Raw genomic sequence first — 27,832 nt, forward strand, 5'->3', positions numbered from 1 at the left:
GAGGTATCGTGTTTACTCGCGTAATATTCGCAGTTTTGAAGCACAAAAAAATCGTCAATAGTGTACAATATTGTGTAGTAGATTTTCCCGCATAATAGTCATACCTACACTTTTACATTGAAGAATTGGTAAAAAAAGTGCGATTAAACACGTTATATTACTTAAAACCCTCTCGCACAATGTTTCGCAAAGAAAGCCCCAAATCCCCAAAACTGCCATCAGAAAGAGATATTTTCTTGATTGTAATGCCTAAAGGGCAATAGTACCTGAGTTTATGTACTTTTAATATATTACCGTAATTTTTTAAACATATTTCAAGATTCATGTATGCGTACATGTACATTTTTTAGAAGATACAACAAACTATGTTCTAGACCGTATATATACTTCCTTTTCGATCAGAGTGTTTTAAGTAGCAAAACTTCACTGCTGTCGAAATGAGTTGATAACGAAAGAACTTTTCTTGCTGGAGGTAGCAAACTGGCGTACATATCTTTCTAGAGTAGATTGTTCGGCGCATGCTGTCCTATAACTGAAAAGATCCATACGTTATATAATTGAAACTGAAAGAATACGTTAACTGAAACTGAAAGATTAAAGTTAACTGAAAGAATTGCGTTAACTGTCCCTATAACTGAAAGCATTACGTTAGATAAAATGCAAAAGTCTCTTAGCATAACATATTTCCATTTACTAGTTTACTAACCATGACTTGCGAGAAACTGAACAGATGTTCTTGTAAAACGATACCAACGAAATCACTTTCGTTGTTTGACTTTTCACTTCAGAGGTTCCGGTCAGCTGCTGCGGATAGGTGACCCCACCGAATGGTTCGATGGGGTTGAAGGGGGGGGGCGTCGAAAGCGAGCTTTTCAGAGAAAATCATTTCCCGGATGCACCCGAAGCACTCATCGAACCATACACGCACACAACGCGCAGGAAAGAAGCAATTGTAAACATACACGCATTAAGGTCCATCACCACTGGCTCAGAATACATAATGAATGTGTGAAATGGAGTGAGAAAGTATATAATTATTATCGAATGACTGATCTAGGGGAGGGAGGGAACGCAGGATGTTGTCCTTGTCAAACCATTCCGTAACTGGCATTCGAATAACCTTGCGAGGTAAAAATATGTGGAACTATTCCATTCCTATTAAGCAAAAGTGTTTCAAACCCGTGATAATTATGTAGTGCTGTTCTTTTGCCAGTTTCCTTTTTGTTTACATTAACTTATATATTTATTGTCCTTCTGGTTTTTGGTATGGTTTAAGTGTTATGGTTACACAAAAGATTGGGAAATAAAAATGTTGTGTTTATTGTAGCAAATGAAATTTTTGTCAAGCATTCAAGCAGTAGTTTTATCTCTTCTTGCTAAGAAGATCGGATTTCAGGAAATCTAAAAAAAACTTCGAAATTATGTAAACGAAAATATTCCAAAGACACAGTACTCTATTAACGTGGAATCCCTGCTACTAAGTTATATTATAATTCATTTTAAGTTTAAATACTGTCAACAAAATCACTTTAAATAGATCTTGAAATTGCCACAGGCAGAGTAAACTTGAATTACTTCAAAGTCTAATTAATTTTCCATCTTAGAAAACTGTAAAAAGGAATCGTTTGCGTCTCTTGTGCTTTTGATGATGCAAAGTATTTTCTGTTCCAAAACAGGTAACATCTTTTCTGTAAAAGCATTTTCAGTAAAAAACAGAAATGCTCATATTCAGATTTAAAATGTTTAATGAATCAACAACAATATTCGTGACTAGCTTCGTCAAAGCATCATTCGCCACATTCCCAACGTCTAACAAATGTTCACGAATATAAGCAAAAGGATTTGAATAACAAGATCTTGAGGAATTTTAATAGTTGCCTAAATTTAAACTTTTCTTCTATGCTAATTTTCAACAATAGTTGTAACGGCGAAGAAAACTCACTGCGCATTAAAAATCGCTTCGATCTCAGGACAGTATCGTATTTTTGAATCCGTTTCACAATGTGGCTAGCAACCCAGCCTGAAAAGCACAGCATTCGTTATGAATCTATACTGCTTCAGTTGTGTTTCCTGTTTATCTACACACAACAACAAGGCCAATAATCTCTGCCATTCATTTTGTATCTTGCTTCTTTGACAAAAGGTGTATTTGGCATTTTTAAATATCACCAGAACGAATAACGATTGGAATAGAACTCCTGTTGGCAGTATAATCGGAAGATTTCCGTCAACAAAGCTGGTCAAGAAAGAGTTTCTGCAATTAGCATTGTTCACAGCAACACTGCGTAATATTTCAGTATCAGTCAATGGAAGACAAGAGGTAACAAAAGTATCTTTAAAACTAATATTTTTACAGCCACAAACAATTCTTAGAAGAAGGTATAGGACTTCTATTGCTAAGCTGTGACAGACAAGAAATCGCAAGATTGCTGTCAAAGGAATCTGTCGAATCGGTTCAACAAAAAAGTCCTCTTCAGAGATACACCCAATATTTTAATGACACTCAGTTAGCAAAGATAATGAAAAGATCCTTGCAGCTAACATTTCGGAAGCAACAACCATATTTTAAAAGAAACCTTCTTTACATTTTCCTCGGTACCTAGGCAGTTTATTTTCTTTCTTAAAAACGGAGAAACTCTTCAGAGATACACCCAATATTTTAATGACAGTCAGTTAGCAAAGATAATGAAAAGATCCTTGCAGCTAACATTTCGGAAGTAACAACCATATTTTAAAAGAAACCTTCTTTACATTTTCCTCGGTACCTAGGCAGTTTATTTTCTTTCTTAAAAACGGAGAAACTCCTTCAACAAGGTACTCTATTTAAACAGACTCCAAACTCTTTTTAAGCAGATTGCCTATCAGCGAACAAGAGTAAAACTGCTGAACACTAGTATTTCGATCCGGGTTCAAATCCCGGAAAACAGGATAACTGCATGTAATGTGGGTGGGCGGGGTTTTCCTCATATGTAACGTGAATACGAATCAGTTTCCTTAAAAACTCTCAACAAAGACATCCCTCCTCTCAATCAGATATTTTCCATGTACTTTGTCATATTCTAAAACTGCTAACGAAGCTAAGAAAGATAGCTCTTGTATGCTTTGCACGATCAACCGACAAAAATATAAGAAATTTTTACATGATCCTGTGCGTGCACTCTTAGTGTAAGTTGTTAGCACTGTAGCTAGCAAGTATACCTACTTGCTAAAGCATCTACTTGCGCCCTCACTGAAACACATAAAACACGAATTTCAGTGAGGGCATAACTGATTTTCATATTTCCGGTTCCTATAAGCCAAGTATCTCCACAAAAGGGTGCTCGAACTAAAATGTGGAGGACGATTATTCGCCACCAACAAGATTTGGTTGATTGGATCTCATGGTTGTTCGCAACCGTACTTTAAGTGACGGAGAATGTAAAGAATTATCTCAGTCCCCTGTATGTTCTTTCGAAATCTAAGTGATAGCAGATCCAACATGCAATTAGAAAATATCCGTTCTGAATACCAGAGAGAGCATAGTTGTTTTCTCACAGTTATCACTCCAGAAACTTTCTAGTTCTCTACGAACCTTTTCAAACGAGTATTCGAAATCTTTGATCCAAAGGAAGCAACTGGCACTATTCTTTGCTTATAAATTAAATTAAGAAGATCTGTTTTAGCTTAAGATTAATTAAGAAGATCTTTTTAACAAAAATGTTCTTAGGCCTTTTATACAGAGATGAACTTAAAGGGATACTTTCTTGATTTAATTTCGACATCTACTTGGAAGGATGGTTGACGGATGAAGGAAATTAAATTACTCTTCACCATTTAAATGCCAATCAGTTTCATCGGAAAGTACTAATCAAGCCATCTTCTCTTACTTAAAAAATTGCATGTTCTTTTTTTTATCTTTCCACCTCATGTATTTTCAATCAGAACTAAACTACTTAAGCAGCCAAGATCTATAAAAAATTGCGTTCATCTCCAAAAGAAACACAATGTTTCTAAAGAAGCTGAGCAAAAAAGAAAGCAAAGAAGAAAACAAAAGGATGGCTTGGAAATCAGACCAACCGTCGGCCATTTAATAAACATCTTGTGGTTGCGGTCATCCGATTTCGGAGAGGATTAATTCCTTGATTGGACCGCGTGCTAAAAATCGATCTCTCGAAGGTCAAACGAGTCAAACACATTGTTTTCTAACGAATGTTTCACAAATCCTTCTACGGATTGAACGGATAAAGTACTGTGACCTTCCTGTAAAAAGATATGAAATAATAATAATAAATAAAATTCGTTGGTATTAGTTAGAACAGTGAGGTTACTTTTTTCCCCCTTTTGTGTTTGCTTCCGGGAATCAGGACACAAAAGATTTCTAGAACCTGTTCTTGTCGTAGAGAGGCGACATGAAGAAAAAATTGTGGCTTATGGAATAACAGCTTTTTATTTTCCTTTATTATGAAATAATTACTACAGATAAGCAGAATAATTTCTAAATGTTTTCGAATTCGAATCGTAAATGATTCTCAGAATTTTCAGATCTCTTGAAACTTTCATATAATAAATTATTTTAAGAAAGGGAGGAAAAACAAAGAGATGGAGGAAACAAAAAGAAAAAAAATCAGTATTAAAAGTTCTTATTTAATAAAAATTGAAATCTGCCTTTAATAAGAAACAAATTTGAGAAAGCAGTTTTTTAAAATACACTTGCATTATCAGAAAGATATTTGGTAAAGGATTTATTTTTTATTAAAAGGTATACTTAGTAAGGGATTTTTAACCAAAGTTTAGTAAAGGAATTACGTAATCAACATTTTTCAAACTTGGAAGTTCTTCATCGAAAGCCACCGTAGTGGTGATCTAGCTATCACGGAAGCTGCAATAAAATCGTGTCTTGTTTTGACAAATGCCTGTAATCGATGGGATAGGAAACGAATTTCAGAAAGTATTGAGTTAAAATACTTACTGATTTCATAGTTTAGAATTCCAAAGATTCAAATGAAAAAAAAAATAGAGAGATTAGAACTTAGAACCTTTTCCAGGATTCATGAGATTTTACCTTTTAATCAAAGCAAACGTAGAAGGCCGCTAGTTTAGTTCAAAATTTAACACAGATATACGCTAAACGTAAAACTCTAAATTATCCCCCCCCCCCAAAAAAAATCAGAAAGCTTTCAGATTTTACATTACGCCCAAAAGGTTATTTTTTAACGTGTTGTATGTTACCTTTATTTATTAAATATCATGTTCTTCGCACTTAAACCATAAAATTCAGCAATATCGCAAAATAATTTTTAAATGAGCATGTCTTTAGAATTTCCGATACGGAGTCTCGTGCTCTGGAGATATCTTATTATCTGTTTAATTAAAAATTCGTTAAAGTTTTACAGAATATGAAATAGATAATAAAACATATTCCAAATTCCAAATTTGGGCTTCCAGATGCCCACATTCGGGTGGAAACATACGTTATTCAAAATTTGATGGCTGTAAGTACCGTCGTTTTATCACAATGCGAGAAACATACATATATTTATGCAGATTCTTCGTTATTTAATTTCTTCAAATATAATACAGGGCTATAATATTTGGTGGCAACAATCTGAAAAGTGAATCAACGTTTATAGAGAACCAACGCAAAATGCCAAAACGAAATGAATAGTCCTTCTGGGCAAATTGCCCATTTAGACTATTAAAAAACTTGTTTGTTTTAAGAGTTCATAAAAGTACTAAATACTTAACACTTTTATGTGTACTCTAAAGATGCAGAAACCTTTAATGGAGATTTTTATTTAAGAAAAGTAGCATTAGATCATATCTGTTCATTAGACTACTCTGCGTCATTAGACCACGCTGTAACTATTCTACTTCGTTTTTTCTTATGTTTGCCTATGATGTTTGACGTACGTAATAACTTCTGCCGAGATTATCGGTGACAGTGACTTAATTGAGAACTTTTTAAAAGAGCTTTCTTGAATTCCCCTTTCTTTTTTTAATGAAACGTCTCTATTTATTTTCAGTACTGCCAGTCTTCAAGACCTTTTACGTTTAAAACCTTTAACTGACTTGCGTTTACTTCGAAACTGAATTCTTTTATGCAAATTGCTAAATTTCTTTGTACGTATATTTGTTAATGACCTCTCGATTCATTCAACATACCCGCTAAAAATAAATGAACGTACTGAAAGTAAATAACCCGCTAAAAGGCGAACAACTTAGCAAGCGAATACACTTACCAAATGAAAGAGTTACTAAAAATGAAGTTTTAACCGTATTAGTATATAAATTTTTACTTCCTTGTACTAAGTAAAGGAAATATTGTAATCAAAAAAATTTCGGGTATCTTATTTTAACGGAAATACCCATTTTGATAGTTCGCAAATACATTTGGACTATTTTTTTATGACATCTGTACGTACAGATAGAATAAATAAGTCTTTTCCAAAGTAGATTGTAAAGTGGATTTAAAGTGGATTCAAAAGAGTTTTCTTCGTGGCGAAGGTATGTACGTACGTGCGTATATATGAATCTCGTATAACTGATAAACGATTAGCCGTGGAAAGGTGAAAATTTGTACATAAAATTACTATAACATTTACTCGTCCACCTCCCCTTTGTTATTGCAATCGGCAATACCAAACGTATATATATACTCGACAAATAAAGAAATCTAACTTTTAATGCGATCTCCCGATTCCTCTACTTAACCTGGAAAAGTGTAATACCTGTTACGAAAAAATGAACTTATACGAAGTTTGAGTCCGGTACAACAAAAGTTGACCGGAATATTTAATTTAAAAATATGCAATTTTTAATGTCATTTTCGACTTGCCTCGAGGAATAGGTTACTTAAGTTAGAATAATTCGAGAAATAAGTTAAAATGCAGTGCAGCAAAAATTGTGTATAATTTAATAGGCTAGACAAGGATGTGATGGGTGTCCATGTCAGATTTTTACCGTAAGTAATTAAAAGTTTTATTAATTAAAAGTTCCTATTTTTATTCCGTAAGAATAATGCAGATCGAAACGCTGGGAGGAAAGAACTTATATTCTTGTTATTTGTACATGTGGCTTTACATTACCAGCCAATTTATAATTTGGAATAAAAAAAACCTTGTTTGCTGACCGTCAGAATCTTTTTAAACGAAATTCGACAACGCCTATAACGTCAATCAATCATCAGCAGGACCTGCCCACTGATAGTTACTACCCATTGTATAATATTGTTGTACTTTACGTATTTTCAGTGTTCCTCCTACGTTAAAATGCCTTCTAATAACCACGTTTGCAAAACTGGCAATTGCAATGCGACGGCCACACCTGAGGATGTTTCTAGAAGATCTTTAGTCCCTCTGGTTGTTATCAGACGAAACTGAAAGGGCAGACGGTTCCAAAGCATACTTGAACTCAGTGGCTATGACCTCACATTGTACTTTTCTAGTTCCGAAACTTTTCAGTCTCGAACAATTGAAAATTATGCTAATGCTAAGTCTGGAATGGTGTTTGATTTTTTTAGTAAAAATCAGCTGAAACAGTAGATGCCACTGATGTTCAATAATTCGCATTTCAATCGCTGGCAAAATTGATTTTCGGTTTAGCGGTGATTTCAAAATGCATTTCTGAAGACAAATTAACTCGTCCATTCCTCTTCAGTATAAAGCTATTCATATATTTGGATCAACAATATTTGACATGACTTCAGTTACTAATTATGTAGTAAGTCCTTCTCAATGCAACATTGTTTTCACTAAATTGTCTTTCTTTATAACAAAACTCAGACAAGAGTATAATAACCTACAGGATAGCTAAACATAACGCTGTAATTCAATTAATGATGAACATTTTTCCTGACGTTCAACCGAGATAGTGCTTAGCGAAGCTGACTGCTGTACTGATGTGCTGGGTTTCGAATCCCGGAGAAGGTATGGATGTTTGTAAATATATAGTGTGTGTCCAGCATGAGAGCACTCTAAATATGCGGCGAGCCGAAAGTCCTCTCGAGAGGTTAGTGGTGGGGGGAAGTGTGGGAGACCTCAGATTCGTTCCACCGGGGTGCTCAATATCAAAATTGGGGGGGGGGTTGAGCAAAGTCGTACTGTCTAATGTATGGTGCGTTGCCAAAGACAGGCGCAATCTTGCACTTCTTGCCACGATGTATTTCGTGAGCTTATTCTGATATTATTGTCAGACAAGTGAGATAAGTCAAAACAACAACACAATTTTTCGTCCAGTATTATTTACTTTTTTCCGTTCTTAATATTACACACAATATTTGAAAACATCTTTACATTATGTTTCAAAAGCAACATTTCGCAAATGGCGGCCATTGATAGCCTCAATTTGACGTGCTCTATCAAGAGAACTCTTCCTAGCCTCTTGTTAAAATTTCAGGTTCTTACTATTGATTCGTCGAATATTGGCTTTTACGTTAGTGGTTTATTCGTGCATCTCTTTCAAGGTAGCAATTGCTTGTCGATGAAAATATTTTGAATTCTTGGAACGGCAGAAGAATCCTGAAAAATAGTGTAGAACTGTTAGCAGTCGAACTTATCTTAACTCTTTATTGTCTGATTAAATGTATTGACCACTCGTTTTGCCAACGGCTTGCTATATGAGGAGCTATATATCAAGTTGGGAAGTTTCCGCACAGCAAAGAATTAAAGTAGAACACATCTTGATTTTTGAGAAAATTATTACAACTTATACGTTATATTAGATCTTAATAGAAACTTCTTCTCGTAGATCAGGTGTTCAACTTAAAATTTAGAATGCAGCAAATCTATGAGCCTAAAACTTTTAACATCTGATTTTTAGAATGACAAAAATGAGAAAAAATTATTTAAATAACATTAATAAGTAATTAATAAACAAAAACACATTTTGTCAGAATGAAACAATGATATTTTTATAAGAAAATTGAAAAAATATACCAATTTTTAATTTTTATGAAAACATAAAATATTTTTATGAAATTCGTAAGGCTTTCCAACAATATACGGAAATAAGACAAATAAAATTATTCAGACTCACAGTCCAAGGCTACACATAGCCCACAACAAGAATAAAATTATGAATACGAAAGGTTTTGCTAGAAAAGACAGCGTGACATAAAATACTACGTCCTCCTTAAATTATGTTAATTTATGCCACTATATCCATATCCGTCATTTGTGACTTTTTGACTTGCATAATGTTGCGCTACAAGAAGCAGTGGCGGAAAGTAGTCTAAAAATGATGGAATTTCTCCAAACTTGGAATTCCTGCATAAATAAATGCATTATTCGAAAAAGACATTTTCTGTATAGTATGACAAAGCTACTGAATTTTATTTTGCTATGTGAAGGTTATGATAAAAATTCTGATCTAATAAATGTAGGCAGGTATTTACGGGCGTGTGCGGGTATTCTTTCTTTATGTACACATAAAATCCATGGAACGTCAAGATCGTTTGGAGCAATGAACTTAATCGATGGGATGGATGGCAGCGATGCTGCTGTTATAAGATCCTCAGATTCACTTCCTTCCAGTGAAATTACCTAATAGTAAGTAAAAGCACTAGGATAAAAAAGCTTGTTGAAGATTTAGCAAACATAATGTTCTTCAGAAAAATGTTAGGTTTTTTATTATAAATTGTTCCTTCTTTTCGTTCTTAAAAGCGGGAAAGCCACCTATAGTTCTAAGGATTATGGGCTTCTTCGAGAGTGGTCATTTTTGAGAACTGATGTTTAGTGCTGGTATTGATTTATGCAGTAGGGTTTCTACATAAGAAAATGATAGTTTTAGAGGTTTACCGATGATTGAAGTTTTAAGGGTTCCACAAAAGAATATTATAGCTCTATGGGTTCCACAAAAGAATATAATGGTTTGAGGAGTTCCACAAAAGAATATAATGGTTTGAGGAGTTCCACAAAAGAGTATCAAAGTTGTAGGGATTTTTCGTCTTTACAAAGTTGGAAGTCAAGAAGCAAAAGTAGCAGATTAGCGTCCTTGTTGCACGAGCTAAGCGTGTGTTATTGTCGTGTATATCGTTACTTCAGATAAAGGATATGATTAAGAATTCGAAAATTATGATTTCTTACCGAATGCTTTTGTACCATCATAACATTGAGATATGAAAACGTAAATTCCTATAGCGAGAAATGTGCAACAAATATTTTTATATATTTTTTGACACTGAAGGGAAACTTCGTACGTCGTATTTTCCACATACCAGAAACCAAAATAATGTTATATATTTTTTTCACCCGCCAGTAATTGAGTTTCCTTCTTCACCCACTTATAACACCGAATAGGAAGATTCACAAGCCACATTGTCTATTAAACCAACTTAAAATGTTCCTGCTCTGCCAACTCGCTTCTTCTAAAAGCCATTTTCTCACGCTCAGCGTAGCATATTTACAAAATGGAATAATGGATTCGAAATGCTTTTTCCTTCTAAACAAAGAATCCTAACCCATTAACTCTGATCAGATTAAACGCGAAGCATCTCCGATCGCCTTCGATAGCGGTCAAGATTGCGATGCAACAACAAATCGGCCCGGCAGGTCAACGCAGCATTGTCTCGCACCACGCTATCCCTTCCTCTTTCCTCTTCGATAGCAAAGCCTCCTCCTATTACTCGAGATCACGAATTTAGAGAGATGAAACTCTTTTGTTATCGATCACGTATAGCTTGAGAGCGGTGCTCTAATTTTGTTGTCCATGCCCATCGCGGAAGTCAGAATCGCGTTTAATCTCTACCTGGGGGGCCATAGAATATCTGTAGATAAAGGAGGGGCATTAGGTTGGATATTTCCTGATCGGGCAAACAACTGGCGAAAGGAGAACAGATGAGTTAAAATTTATCTTCCTAAAGTATATAATTTGAAGATTTGTGGTACCTCCAGCAGGTGCAGAAATTGCGAATGCTTTTGTTTCTTCGTAATACATCCATTGCGTGAAAGTGTTTAAGAAGAACCACGGAAACATTTCCACTTATTTTTTGATCACAAATGCTTTTGTTAATACGCGTAAAGACAACAATGTTTTTTCCCTCCGTAAAATTACGTACATCGTAAAGATACTGAATAATAACTGTGGAGGCATTTCCACTAAGGCGACAGCTATTTTTATTAAGAGTTGCTTTGAACCGCTTTCAACATTTTTATTAACAGACGCTTTGACTTATTAGAACTATTTTTAATAAACAGCTGCTTTGATTACTTTGGCTAAATTCGTCCCTAAAAATACATCCATCTTAAAAATATGAAACAAAAACCATGGTAACATTTCCCCCAAAACGGGAAATTTTTATTAACACCTGCTTTGATAACTGATTAAAGATAACCGAGCATGCCAATTATCTTGCTTATATATGTCGGTTAAGTTTAAATACTTACAAAGTATACAAGAAGAAAAAATAATGAAATAATGATTATTCAATGTTGTTGTTACTTATACTCCACTTGCCTGACAGCAACATCAGCCCAAGCCCACGAAATTCCTCGTGGCAAAGAGCGCTCAAGATACGCTTGTCGTTGGCAACAGCCTTCGAGCACCTTACAGATGACAGTGCAAATGTGCTCAGTTCCGCCCCCCCAGGTTTGATGGAGAGCACCCCGGGAGGACGGGTCAGAAGGTCTCCCAACCCTCTTCCCTTTCACCAAACCACACGAGAGGATTTTCGGTCCCCGCATATTTAGAGTGCCGCTATGTCGCACCGACACTATATATTTACAAATCATCCATGCCTTCTCCAGGATTCGAACCCTACTCTAACCACTGTACTAGTTGGCATTATTTAATGTTCCTAATATATAAGGAAGCGGACAGAGTCGGTGTTACCGGTGCGGTCGCATCAGACGAGAAGTTTTTTAAATATACTATATGTCGTTCCTTTAAAATAGTTGGAAAATTCAATTTTTACAGTAACTGGCTTTTCCTCTGAATTAACAGTGTCTTCGGGTTGTCTCTGATATATATGACATGTAAAGTTATCATTATTTGTTATTTTGCCTTCTTATCGACACATAAGCAGAGTTAAGCCAGGCACAATTCCTTCGCATGCTCGGCACAGTGCTAATAAATTTTACACATAGTAATTAAAATAGGTGTTGGGGGGGGAGGAAGTCGCCTTAATGATAATGCTTTTATGATTCTTATTCAATATTTTCATGGTTCTTCAGTCAGTTCCTAATTCAGGGAACCGGAATGTGTTCATGATTTTTCGACGAATTTATTTATTCCGTAACGGCGGAAATATTATTACGGTTAACTTCGGATTTAACCGGTTATCGATTAACCGGATTCTGTCTAAAAAACCTTAAGTATGTTATTGGGGGGAGGGGGGAGTCCCACGGTAAAAAATTATCAAAAGTCATCAGCGTAACACAAAACTGTCTGCGGAAAATACAAAATAAATGCTTGGTATAACATCAGTGCTAGTTTAATTTAATAAAATTTAGTAAAAAATAGGCCAAAATTTTTTTAAGAATTTAAGTGAGGCAGTGGGCAGCAAAATTTCGGAATGGCATTTTTTTTTTTTTTTTTTTTTTTTTTTTTTAAATTTAGAAGAGACGCTGAACAGCAGAATTTAGTTACGGCAAATTTTTTAGGATTTAGGGAGGCACTGGGCAGACGAATTTGGGACCTGCAAAGATTGCACTGGACTATGTCTAGCGCTTTGGACTTGTCTAGCGCTGGTCCTGCTTATATATCACAAATAATTCGAAAAACATGAATAATCCAAGAAAACAAGAACATGGGAGAAGGTGTTGTATGCTGTAAAAATTAATTAACAAGATTTTTTAATGAAAGAATGATATGCAATATATTGCTGAAGATATGCTTTATCATCAGTTTCATATTATCCGAAGTAATATGGAGGATGACTTTCACTGTTAACTCAAAGTCATGCTTAATCTGAAGGGCAGTTAAACAAAACGTAGAAGTAGGAATAACCCGCATTAACCGAAAAACACTATTAACAACTTTCTTTTACTTTCATGCAGCTTAATATGGCGATTAAGTTCATTTGCTTACCTCACATCAAATCAGCATTCAAAACAAAAATCAATAAGTTAATGGAAATGAAGAATTTAAGTTACGAATGCCATTACAGAATAATATTTATAAAAGACCTTGAACAATATCACTAAATTTAAATTCGGATTAAAAATCTTGCTTTTTACTGTACAGTGCTTTTATACTCCAGATTACGTGCAATTAAATTACCCACTGTTGTGAACAAAAAGAATTCTCGCATAATGTCACCTCACCTGTTAGCACTGATGTTATACCAAGCATTTATTTTGTATTTTCCGCAGACAGTTTTGTGTTACGCTAATGACTTTTGATAATTTTTTTCCGTGAGACTCCCTCCTCCCCCCAATAACATACTTAAGGTTTTTTAGACAGAATCCGGTTAATCGATAACCGGTTAAATCCGAAGTTAACCGTAATAATATTTCCGCCGTTACGGAATAAATAAATTCGTCGAAAAATCATGAACACATTCCGGTTCCCTGAATTAGGAACTGACTGAGGAACCATGAAAATATTGAATAAGAATCATAAAAGCATTATCATTAAGGCGACTTCCCCCCAACACCTATTTTAATTACTATGTGTAAAATTTATTAGCACTGTGCCGAGCATGCGAAGGAATTGTGCCTGGCTTAACTCTGCTTATGTGTCGATAAGAAGGCAAAATAACAAATAATGATAACTTTACATGTCATATATATCAGAGACAACCCGAAGACACTGTTAATTCAGAGCAAAAGCCAGTTACTGTAAAAATTGAATTTTCCAACTATTTTAAAGGAACGACATATAGTATATTGCTTAAGGTATATTTCGGTTGAGACAATAATTTCATTTACATCGATTTTTATTTCCTTATTTCAAACACTGTTGTAAATGTTGCTTTATCATTTCATTAAATTTTGACTCACTTTGTGAGAGATTATTGCATTCTCTCACGCGTGCTGTTCTGGTGTATTTGGTTAGGACGCCCAAGTAGCGACTCGAAGATCCGTGGTTCGAATCGCATGGAGGGCAAGCTTTATTTTTCATGTTTCCTACTCAAAAGTCTCAAAATCCATGCAAACTGGAATCTCAGAATTTATAGTTTCAAAAATCATATAAGCCACATAACCAGTATAGTAGTTAGCGTCATTGGCTGCCGTGCAGAAGGACCCGGGTTTGAATCCCGGAGAAGACATGGATGTTTGTAAATGTTTAGTGTCCGTGCGGCATGTGAGCACTCTAAATATGCGGCGAGCCAAAAGTCCTTTCGAGAGGTTGATGGTAGGGGAAGAGGAGAGTGAGAGACCCTCGGCCCCGTCACCCCATCAAAAGTGTGGGGGGGGGACTGAGCTAAGTCACACCGTCACCCGTAAGGTGCTCAAGGCTGTTGTCAACGACAGGTGTAATCTTGCGGGAGAAAGTAAATAGTTATTACATTCCTCTCTCCGAACTCTCGTAGTGTAAGTGGTTAGAACATCGAGTTAACAAATAGTGGATACACATATAGAAACAGCGCCGAGTGTATACTTGATTTTTTATGTCTTCTATTCGAAATGCCTAATGGACATAGTACGAAGCTATATTGTTTTGTACTATATCTTCACTGTAGCAAATACTGCATTGCTAGATATTGCTGATAACCTATAGCTCACTGGTGACCAACGTTTTTGACAATTTTCAAAGACTACACGTTTCATGGGTATCGATATCTTTCAGTTATGGTTTACGGTGCTCTTCTACTTAATATAATTTTAACAAAAATTTACTGCCTTGCTCTAGACAAATACCTATGGATACTCCCAGTATCTACTCCAAGTACTCTGTGATAGAGACTGATCACTTTGAAAAAATCTCAAATAGTACAATTCAGTTAAATTTTATTTAAAAAATTTATTGTTGTTGTTGGGTCTTATTTCACTTGTCTGACAGTAACATCAGAACAAGCCTATGAAATTCATCCCGTCAAGAAGTGGAAGCTGTGCCTGTTGTTGGCAAGAGCCTTGAGCACCATACAGGTGACAAAACGACTTTCCGCCCCCAATTTTTATGGAGAGTACCCCGGAGGCACAGGTTCTAGGGTCATACATCCCTCTTCCTCTACCATTAACCTCTCCAGGGAACTTTCGGCTCGTCGCATATTTAGAGAGCCCCCATGTGGCATGGACACAAATATTTACAAAACCCCATGCCATTCTCCGGAATTCGAACCGGGCCATTCGGTACGGCAGTCGGCGTCGCTAACCGCTATCCCGGTTGGGTGGCATTTAAAAACTGTATTTATCTTTTTTAAACCATTCCATACCACTGACTCTTAGTGACCAACAACCTCTAGGTCCTTACTGATCACCAACCTTGACAGGCACTGATGACGTTCCTTAATTAAATTTTCCTTGAAATTTCAATGAGTTAGACAGTATTTAAAACGAAGGTTTGGGAGTGTAAGACAGAGCCTGTTTCTACCTGACGCCGCGGTACTAGGTTTCGTCAGCTCTGATAAGATTGTAATCCTTCGGTTTTGCATTATTGCGGCCGTCATCTAATTGTTACGTCTGTGAGGAACTTTGAACCAATTTAGAGTTTAAAATCGATTGTGTAGTCTTTGACTACTAGGATTAGTTTTAAATTTGAATTTGTCTGTTGTTTTAAGTTACATCGCCACAAATGGTGGTTGATAGCATCAAGCACAAGAAGTGAGTTTATGTTCGAGTTCTATTTTAATAAATAGGTTGTTTTAAAGCTTTTCAAGACTGTGCTGTTACTTTTTTGTATACCAGTTTATGCAAGCCAAAAAGGTCGAATTTCATAATATAATTTATAAAATACCCAACTGATTTATTTTGATGAATCTTTTTTGCATTATTATGGCTAATAAAAGAAATTTCCAGCTCCGTATATTTCTTAAACTGGTACGTAATCTTTCCCTGACTCTGTTTGTTTTAAATTTGTTCATGTTATAATTTTGCAGTTTTTCATGACGAAAACATATTTTTCTGAATTGTCAAAGAATACCATAACACTTCCAAATTTAAATTTAAGATCAATTTTGATCATACACAGAAATGAAAAATAAACTCTATTTGGTTTATTTTATCACAACAAATGAAGGTATTTTTCGCTGTGGAAGCAAATACTCAGATTTTGTCATAACATAAACATAGAATTTCGTATACTAATGTTCCAAACCCATTTTATTTTTCCTAAACTAAATATTTTAATATCCAGGAGCTATTTTGTCTAACATATAGTCACTCCCAATCTGCCTAATACAGTAAATATACTAATGTATATGGATCCTGTTTCAACTAGTAATTTAGTAAATTTCAAAACAAAATGTCCTTTAAATATAGGACTATAATTGGTATTTTTCATAGGCTTAAAAGTATAATACCAAAGCACGTACTTTCCTGGGAAAAGAGAATTAAAAATAATTCTGTATGAAGAGTTTAACTTAACAAATAGAATGCGAAATTACAGCTTGGAATTATGTGAAGAATTTAAAAAAAAAAATGTTTAGGAAATCGTTCATGTGTTTCGTAAAGATTTATAATAACATTAAAGACAGACAATCTTGGCTACTAATTACGGATTACAAGTATGTTGATGTACATCCGTATTTTCAGTCAAAGTTTTTCTATACCTTAAGAGGAATTCTTTTTTGTGGCCCCAAGAAAACAGTTCCTTCGAAACCGATGCGTAAAAAGAAATCTTTCTTTTCAAAGCAAAGCCTTTTGTATACTCCAGTAATGTTCAAGAAAAGCGTGTGCTTATTCTTCCATAGTTAATTTTACATACTGCTTGGTCTTTAAGCATTCTCGCCAATTTTAAAAATTCCTCAATTCAACAGGGTCTTAGAAAATGTTAGCCATTTTCTAAAATGCTTGCATTTTACGCATACTACTATGTACAACTGCTCTGATTTTCAAACGTCTCATTCAAACTTCTTCTAATTTTATTTTTTCATAAGGAGTGTAAAATTTTTACAAATGTAAGTATGGGAACTGGGAGACGGCATTAGAAGTTAGATTTCGTTATTTGTCGAAAAGTGAATTTTTTTTTTTTTTTTTTTTAAATTGACGAAAAACGAATAGTTTCGACACTTAAAGCATCTCTGTAATTGGAAGTATATGAATGCCAGTGACTGGGAAAGAAAAGGCGGGGTAAGGACTTTAAACCCAGATAATGGAATTGGTGATAGATATATAGCTATATGTTCGGTCCTGCCGATTGGATTAAAAAAGTGATGTTCACAGATAGATATTGTAGCAGTCCCATTTATGAAATTTCAACGTTCTACGGCTAATCATAAGTGAGATACATACATATATACGTAAGTACAGACCTCACGAAAAAAATCCATTTTGAATTAATTTTAAATCCATTTTACAATTGATTTTGAAAACAAAATTCTTTATTCTGTCCGTATGTTTAGGCATCACGCAAAAAAATTGTCCAAATTGATTCGGGAACGGTCAAATGGATATTTATGTTGAATTATTATGATACCCGAAATATTTCGCTATGACAATAATTTCCTTTACTTCATACAAAATGGTAATTAAAAAAATAACTAATTCGAAGTTCAAAATTCGGGTATTGACGTGCACATGACACAAGACTACGTGCGAGCAAAATTAGGTAGCTGTAGGTCCTACAGTTTATTTCTAAATACGAGAAATAAACAAACATATATGATGCATACATACATGATACAATGAAAAAAATATATTTCTAGCACGCGAGACTGTATGGGAAATTCTGAACATGTGCTCCTTTTAAAATTATGTTACGATATTGCTATTGACCTGAATTTTATGGTTAAGTGCGAAGAACACGATATTTAATAAATAAAGGTAACGCACAAAACGTTAAAAAAAAACGCCCCTTTGGGCGTAATGTAAAATCTGAAAGCTTTCATATTTTATTTTTTCAACAAATACATGTACGTTTCGAGAGGATTTGAGTTAATGCCACATTGTACTAAAAATATTTAAAAACAGCATATCTTTAGAATTGACAGTGTCGATAGACAGTGAGTGAGTGAGTGCACCGCTATGATGGCTTCCGACCACGGACATGAACCAAACGGAATTATATACCATCACGGCGGGGAAGACTCCAAAGTAACCAGGTTGAATATTACATACTAATAACAGTTTTTACATATTGATAACTGCAGGCACTAAGCGTTATTCTGGTTATCTGCTTTAAGTTCTGAACATTTGAAACGTAATATTATTCACGGTTGTTTCTGCTTAGGCAGCGTCTTGAGATTTTCTCTATTTTATCAAGGGCTATTCTGTTTTTGAGTGTGTTAGACGTCCACATTGCCGAGGCACAGTCCGCTGGTTTCTTCAAGTGTCAGGTTCTTGTTATGTACACAATGAAAGTAATAATAGTCCGTGTCGCCTTCCTCTCCGCATTCGCAGAAAGGAGTATTCCTAAGTCTGAATCTGTTCAGGTATACTGGGAATGGTCCATGACCTGTCAAGAACTGTGTTAGGCTAGCACAGTTATTTCCATGTTAACTTTTGGCAGTAAGCGAAATGTCCTTTGTTCTACCCTCTGCCTCTGTCCATCTACTTTGCCAATTTTGTAGCAGACTCGTCAAAGTTGTTCGCTTAATATGAGACGAAGGAAGTTTAGTTGGCCTTTCTAATATATCCGTGCAGTTGGCTGCCTGCTTGGCCAGTAGGTCTGTAGCTTCATTGCCTTGAATCCCTATGTGAGCGGAAACTCATTTTAAAGTGGGAAATTGCCAAATAGGCATTGTCAGAAGCTGTTTCTGAATTCGGTATACCAAAGGACTCCGGCTGTTTTGACTTGCGATAGCCGCCAGACTTGATGCCGAATCACGGAATATGTTGATAGACAGTGTCGCGAGCTGGAGATAAAAATGTTTTTATTCAAAATTGTCTAAGATATACATGAATTTATATATTGGAGCGTTTTGAAATTTGGCATATATGTTTTAAGCGATGATAACGCCAGACGTGTTTTACGCACTTTGTTAAAATTATTTCAAAGCATGAAGGATGACTTTTTTCCCTCTCGTATACAATGAAAACCAGTAATATAAAAAAAATTAAAGTCAATTCCTACTTAGGTCAACAAAGAAAAATTTTTTAAATACCAAAAAAAAAAAAAAAAAAAGAAAAAGGTTTCATATTTTAAATTACGTCCACAGGGGCGTTTTTTTTTTTTTTTTTTAATGTTTTGTGTGTTACCTTTATTTATTAAATATCATGTTCTTTGCACTTAAACCATAAAATTCAGTTCAATACCAATGTCGCAAAATAATTTTAAAATGAGCCTATCTTTAGAATTTCCGATACACAGATCCGCGCGCTGGAGATAAAAAGGTTTTTCTTTTCTCCCGTAGAGTGCTGCCATTGCTCGCTTTGAAATCCTTGATTTTGTTAATAAAAACTTCGTTAAAGTTTTACAAAATATGAAATCGATAATGAAATATATTCCAAATTTCAAATTTGGTCTTCCACATGCCCATATTCGCAGTTAGATTACGTCATTCAAAATTCGATTTTATGTATTGTTGTTTAATTACAATGCGAGAAATATACATACATTTATGCAGATTTTTCATTACTTAATTTCTTCAAATATAATGCAGGACTCTAACATTTGGTGGCAACACTTTGAAAAGTGAAACGACCATTTATAGTGATTCAACGCAAAATCGCAAAACGAAAACAATAGTCCTTTCAGGAACAAAGCCCCTTTGGACAAATTTCAAAAAAATAAAAATAAATAAATAAATAAATAAATAAAATAAAAATAAATAAATAAATAAATAAAATACAAAAAATAACAATAATAATAATAATTAATTAAAAAAATAAATAAATAAACATTTTTAGCATTTTTAATATATGAAAAACTGTATTAACACCAAATGTCATCCACTACAAGTTTAAAAAATGTATTTGAACTTGAATGGATGAATAAAGAGTATTTTATTAACGACTGAAAGATTTGAACAAGCTATAGGGAGAGTGTGAACTAAGTGTGTGTGTGTGATTATGGCAAAGCCTCGAGGGCTATCTGCCTAAGAGGAGGGATGCCTTCCTGGAGGACTTTCTAAGGGAAACTGGCTCGTATACACGTTACACATGGGGAAAACCACGAAAACGCCCATGCAGCCAGCCCGTTCGCGGGACTCGAACCTCGGACCGAACTACCAGTGTTCAGCGACTAAACCGCTCGGCAGCTGGTGGGCTGAGTGCGAACTAAGAGTAGGAATTTAAAAAGGGGTAAAGAAAATAGGTTGCTATAAATTAAGAAGTTCGCCAAGCGAATTATTCTTCGCGCAAACTGTATGTGTGTTGTACGCACATGTTAAATTGCTTAAGTTCACGCCGGGAAATAATGTTATGAATCTTACTTCACGGCACCAATGTTATATAGATTACCGTGAGAATTCAATCCAACCAAAAAATTACTTATCTGGTAAAGACATCTTGACCAATGTTATATCTTAAATTCATATTATGTTAAATGTTAAATATGAAACTACTTGCCGTGAAAAGGTTTCTACTTCCTCTTAGGGAGGAAAACTAAACTCTTAAGAATTTGCCAACTAACAAAAATTTTAGTGATCGTATAGTGAAACGTGTACAGCATTTTTGCGTTGTGAAAAAAAATGCATCCCGGGACCGCGCCGTGAGAGGATCGAAAACATAAACATATACAAGAAATATAGGAAAAAACATATTAAATATATAAAGAAAACATACTGTAAGAGGTTCCAGATTAAATATCAGTTTATTCAATTACATCACAATAAGAAAAATCTTAACCTCATCTGAGAGTCTTTTCATTTAAATTCAAAAAAAAAAAAAAAACTTAAGGTTTGTCTGGTAATTTAAAAGAAAGGAAAGGGAAACAATTTAAGGCATGAGAGTTAAATTTTAGATTCGACGTTGGTTTTTACTGCTAAGGACGTTTTTGAAAAGCTTGCCTAAAGTTCAAACACACCAAAAAAAATAAAACTTATCTTGAGGGGACATCTTGAAGTGGAGGACTCGTATCTTATCAAGCGTTGATGTCGGCCGGGCTCATCTTGACACTGGTTCTAAAAGGGTCGGCGCCAATTCCCACTGGAGAACAGAAACAGGAGCACTGCTGCCCAGGACGGCTATCCGCTTGGTCCTGAAAGTCCTATGTCAACACGCAGGTAACTCGTTCAAATTTCGCCTCTTTACCAGCACGCCGCAAGGAAGAGGGTTTTCAGCCTCAGGTCAGAAACGTTTTTTCTAGGCAATTACGGCTCGCCTGTTCTTACTCATCCCAAGAGCAAGCTTCACGAGTAACGTCCCAAGTAAGTTCCACCCGCCAGTCAGTAAGAGAGAGAATCCAACTCGAATTTCCTTCAAGCCAGTTTTCAAGAGCGACGTCCACAAGTCCAGCAAGCCCGAAAGTCAGCGAATCCAAGCAGTGAGTCTCGCCTCTTAACCAAAACGCGGCCGGGGAGCATATTTGCCGCTCCCCGCCGGAAATCATCTCTCGTAGTCAATTACATTTATCTCCAAGCCAGTTTTCAAGAGCAACGTCCACTAGTCCAGCCAGCCCAAAAATCAGTGAGCCCGTAAGTCTAGCAAGCCCGAAAATCAGCGAGTCAGTCAGAGAGTGAGCCAAAAAAAGTGTGTATCCAACTCGAATTTCCTTCGTCTCCTTCCCAAAACGGGCTCCCACTATGGCTTCACTTATCGCCCCCTTAATTATGGCAAAATCTTCGTTTTCAACTCCAGAATGCGGAAATAAGGGTGATCGCGCATACGCGCCCTTCTTCACTTAGCCAACAACCGGACCCTCAATCGCCAAAAACCTGAATGACTTACATTGAAAGACAAGTAGCAACCTTTGACCTTTCCGTCACGTACTTTCCTCTCTTAAGGTCAACTAACAATGAAAATTCTTTCTCGAACATTCTAAAGCGCGCGAAATCATGACTTGGCAAAAATTGCCTCCCTTTCCCTGCTTCTTTCACAATGAATAAAAGTTTGTACAAGATTTACAAATAGAGGAAAATAAATAATACTCTTTTAAACTAAATAATATTTCCAGAAGCATCTGTTTTTCCCCAAAATTAAAGCCTTAAAATAAATAATTCATAATCAAATAAAAATTAAGATTTCCATAAATCATAAAATCATTCACATAGTTTTTATAACGCTATCAGATAATTTCTCTACATAACACACACATATGTACGTATCTATGCGTTATACGTACATGAACATGCATGACATGAATACATCCATCCATCCATACATTTCTGAAACCGTTTCCGATAACAGAAGAGTATTTCAAAAAGCTTAGTTCTCTCCGAGCGCTTGACGAGTTGACGTCAATGTTAACATATTAAAAAAAATAAATAAATAAAATATTGGAGACAAATCATTGGGGATTCAAAACAATGGTTAAACGCTAGATAGGACACGGGTATGTTAGCTGGCTATTTTAATTTAAAGCATTATTCGATTCATTAGAGAATAAGGGGCATATTAGTTCCAATGTAAAAGCATAAAAACAATTCGATTTTTTGGCTCATTGTGAACTCTTAAAAGCAAAAATTTATACTGTAAATATTATTTTCCAATTTGTTTAATGTTTTCTTTTTTAGCCTTTCTCTAAATGAATGAATCTTTCAATGAAAATGGGAGTCCAAGATAAGTTACATTCACCATTAGTATACGTTACGTTCACCAGCGATTGAAACTGAAAGGATATATTGAGTTAAATTGCGAAAAAAAAATGAAATCAGCAACAAAATAATCAATAAAATATATTTATTTCACTTCACTTTTTTTTATTTACTTTAGAATCTGACAGATGAAACAGGCAGTATTCCTGGAAATAGAAGCCGTTCCTAGTTATATTTCAAAGCAACAAAAAAATAATACAAACACTCGAATAACAAAATTATTTTTAACTGTTTAGTTTTCTTACTTCATCTCAAATTTAATGACTTCCCTCATTATGAGTCGAGGTCAAAGATTTTACATAGAAATGTAGTATTTTTTTTTTTTTTTTTTTTTTTTTTTTTTTTACGTGAGCGTTTTATAGCTGAAATGGAAGGGTCATAACCTCGTCTGACGGATGGCGCTAAAATAAAACTCGTTCCTCGGAGATTTAAGCAAAGTACATTTATGTTACTAAAGGTAATTTGATCAGTGTTTAACCTAAATTGTTAACTAGATGTTGCAAACTAGCTTAAAATTCAGGACGTTTACGTAATGGTGAATATCTAATAATTTACATCAGAGGTAGCCAACTCCTTTATAAATCAATGCCAATTTAGACGTCAAGACAGGAGATATCAGGATCACCTGGAGATAAAGTTCGAATATCAGTGTTTTCGGTGAATATCCAATAAATCCTAAGCATTCGAATTTCCTCCGACAATTTTTTAATCGGCAGTAAGTTGCATAAACAATTTCTACGCTATTTTCCATTAGACTTTCGGCAAAAATACACTTCTAGATATTCCTGTTCCAAACATCTAAACAGAAATTCAAACTGTCTAAATTTTGTTATTATCCTAACTTTTGCTGGATTACTACAGTATGAGAAATGGTTGTTCCCCGAAGTTGCATAATTCGTTGCCTGTCAATGCCGACAAACAATTTATATGCCGAATGATCTTTTTTCACAAGCGTGCTATTTAATAAAGAAGCGTTATGTATGTACAGTATTTTGCATAAAAGTACTGTCCAGTTGGTTTGGTTTGGTTTATGTGATTACGGCAAAGCCTCGAGGGCCTTCATGGAGGACCTTTCTAAGGGAAATTGGCTTGTATACACATTACACATGGAGAAAACAACGAAAACGCCCTAAAGTTAACACTTTAATTGATGCAATACTGGGAACTCCCTTCAGAAAAACAGTTAGTTCCTCCTCCTCCTCCCCTCCGATCTACACTTCTGTGTAAATTCCTTTTTTGGCATGGCTTGCAAAGATTTGATCTGGTTCTCCTTATGCCCGCTCTGAACGTCTCTTTAGAAACTGACTCGAGGTAAATTCTCCTGAACTGAGTCACGTTTGTAAGTTCCTTTTCTTCAATCGAATAATCACTTTTAATAGTTTCCCAGACCTCAGAAAAACTATAAATTTCGCTACGTTACGACATAAAATTAATTTTCTGGTTGCTTAAATAGTTGATTACATCTTTCATATAACGGTTGGTAACTGACAGCGGACAAGACAAAGTATCCTCATTTTGAGAATAATATTTGATTAAAGGAATCAAACCTTTTTGTAATACATTGCTTTAAATAAACGAAAATATTTATACAGCTTCATGTTAAAAACAGTGTGAGAAACATTGTCTTTTCTACTATGACTTTCCATACCTTTATTTTTTATGCTAATTTTGTTGCTGAACGTTTTTTGTGCTCGGGCACAGAATTAGGAAATGTTGAATTTTATTTAATATACTAGTCCGCTCACTGATAATATGCTAATTGCTTTAAATATCCTTACTATTTAATGCTTATCATTTAATATTTAATTAATTTGAACCTTACCCTCATTTAATAACTAATCCTTACTATTTCATTAATATACTAAAACTACCATTAGAATCAAACATAAAATATGATTCATAATTCATGATGAGTTTTTACCCACTTGCAAATGAAATCAGTTCCTTATAAATTTTACGTTCCACTCCTTACATTTTACATTTTTTCCTATTTTGAAACCATTTTTCATTATAGCATTTTTAGCTTCTATTTTCCTTAACTCTGTGAACTGTTGATTTTGTATTCGAACAATTTTACGAATAAAAATGAACAGTCATTCAATTTTGATTCATATCAAATATGCCTGTGCTCTTCGCGTAACTTTAAATTTCAATAAATGATTCCTTTTGATACTTTATAAAGCATTTTCTCTCTGCCCCCTTTCTTCATGCCTCAGTGATACAACGGTAGCACACTCGGCGCGTATTCGAGAGGTCCAGGTTTGAGTTCCGACGAGGGCATTGCACATTTCTCACGTCTCCTGCTTCAAAGAAATCCTAATGTCTCTACAACTTAATTAATTTTGTTACATTTATATACTGTAATTTTGTTTTTCCTTTGTAAGGCTTTATGTTAATTAACCAGTTCTCTTATTTTTTAACCTGCATTTTCGCTTTTACTTTCTTCTACTCCCACCAAGATGTAAAATAGTAAATATATTTAAGGGCAGAATTCTTAAATTCGAAAAAGAACTCTTGGAAGCTGTCGCTAACCGTCACCCTGTTGTTCCTCCATGCGACTGAATTACTTAAATCCGCTTTTGCTTTGTTAACCGTTATTGTTTCGTCAAAGATTGAGGACAGAGACAAAGCTTAGCAGGCGCGCTTTTTATTTAATATTTATATGTAACTTGAACATTTGTTCTAAACTTCCCTCAAACTGCGGAGATTCGATATTTTGTTATGAGTTTGTGTTAGTCTACTTAGCATTTGTGACGGAATGATAAATCGTTTAACTGCTTTACGTTTCTGGAAGCTAACATTTAGAGAAGTATGGAAGCATACTATTTTGTTCTTTATAGTTTTCGTTAAATGAGGTGTCATTTTATAAATGAATCCAGCATTTAAATAGCCTTCGCTATGGGCCCCTGAAAAAATTCGAATATTTATCTTAATTACTGTTTAACTCCTACATTAATTAATGAACTTATGTAACTGTTTCGTCGATATCCATGACGCTCTTCATGAGTAATAAAATATCATTTAGTTATATACTGCATGTTTTTAGTATTGCCTCTTTTCCTGGTACACTTCCTCCGCTCAATTTCCCCGTAATGGTAATGCGGGAAATATTTGTCGGGTTATTCATGAATAGGCTTCGACAATTGTGGGAATTTTCACTACTTTTCCCAAAATTTTGCATTTTTTCCCGCGGTAAAATTACTGCTCTAATTATAATTTATTAGAAATAAGTTTATTTATCACACTTGCAGCATAAATAAACCTTTTTAGAAAATATATGGGGAGGTCAAAAAGTTTTTGTCTGAGGGCACCGCTACAACGTATATGCAAATTATCGCGTCGCCCATGCGGGTCTAAGCACCGATATCTTGGCAAAGTCGTCGTCTGAGTTCAAAGACTCAGCTTGGAATTGCCGCTAGAGGGGACAACACACAGCGGACATTTGAGGAATATTACCGAACAGCCAAAAAAAGGTGTAGGAAATGCTCGAACGTTAGTAATGTTGCTGTTATGACCAGATGCGTCCAAACTGAACCAAACTACTGTTATTCGCTTTTTGGCTGCCAGAGGTCAAAAACCGATAGCCATTCATTACAGAATGAAGAATATGTATGGAGAAGCATGCCTGTCAAAAACCACCGTTGTGGAATGGTGCTCTATGTTCAGTGCTGGTCGCAATTCGAATCAAGATACAAGTCTATCTGAGAGGCTGTCTACATCCATTGCAGACAATAACAAGCGGGCAGCTGATGATGCGATTAGGGCCGTAAGTCGCATATCCATTTGTGCGCTCTCGAAGGATCTCGGCAAATAAACATTATGAGCCTGGACACAGTGTTCGAAAGATAGTTTATCTCCGAACAAAGTTCTTTACTAAAAATTTGAGAAATCTCCCAACAAAGTTCTTTACCGAGCCACTATATTCAGCAGTCTCAGAAAACAATTTAGTACATCAGATATAATAGCTGATAAATAAACATCATGAGCCTGGACACAGTGTTCGAATGATAGTTTATCTTAATAAAAGTCTCATAAAAAAGTTTCAGATTCATCTTAACCCTTAGAAAACCGAAGCCTTTACTAACCTGTATGCTTAAAATACCGAAACGCCCGTCTCCGTCCATTACCCGTTCCGTCCGTTTCCTCCCCTTCCTTTCTACTTCCTAAGAAAGGAGTTTCCTTATAGAAAAGCTTTCTGCAATAAACTGATACAAATACATTTGGGAAAACTGCACCTGATACTGCATACCTTAGGGGAGGGAGAAAAGCAACATCGCAGTATCGGTCGTTTCGGGCGGCTGTGGTCGGTTTAATGAAGAACTGACTGTCTCGGTCGTTTTAGCCTCCAAAGGATTAAAAGTGTTCAGTTTTGGTACTTTTACTAAAGCTTAGAACTTACTTTTTTTTTTTTTTTTTTTACTTTTTAAAAATATTTTAGATTGGATTCAGTTTCAATGTTTAAAGTTTAACTGTTTTAGTTCTCAAACTTTTTTTACCAAATCATGTTATTAAAATGATTCAAGAGTTTTAATTATTTATATATTTTTATTTGCTAAATTTCATATGTCTTCTTAAATAGCGTAAAATATCGCAGATTATGGATGTAACTCAAAGAGTAAACTCTAAAACACAATTCTGAATTCAAGATTCACTCATTTAATTCTCAACTTGACTAGTATCCGAAGTAACTGATTCGTTTTCTCTTCTAACCTTATTTTATATAGGTTTGGCCGGTCTTCTGGAAGCTTCGGGAAAAATCGCTTTTAATACTTCAAAATTGAGTTTTTCTTGAAACTTCTAAAAGTCGCCAAGTTGGTGAGAAATCACCAAATGTTACGACTCTAAATACCAAATGTTACGAATGCAGCAAATATTGTCGCTTAGCCTCCTCAGGAGAGCATTTTGCGCACAGTACAGTTCTACATGAGCTATTTTTGATCATTTAAACGTTAGATTCAAAATGGCAAGAGCCCACCAGCGGCCGAGCGGTAAAGTCGCTGAATACTGGTAGTTCGGTCCGAGGTTCGAATCCCGCGAACGGGCTGGCTGCATGGGCGTTTTTGTGGTTTTCCCCATGTGTAACGTGTATACGAGCCAGTTTCCCTTAGAAAGTCCTCCACG

Source organism: Stegodyphus dumicola, chromosome 2 (assembly GCF_044657685.1).
Source record: "Stegodyphus dumicola isolate Sdum_Otavi_A_Nest chromosome 2, ASM4465768v1".
Lineage (NCBI taxonomy): Eukaryota > Metazoa > Arthropoda > Arachnida > Araneae > Eresidae > Stegodyphus > Stegodyphus dumicola.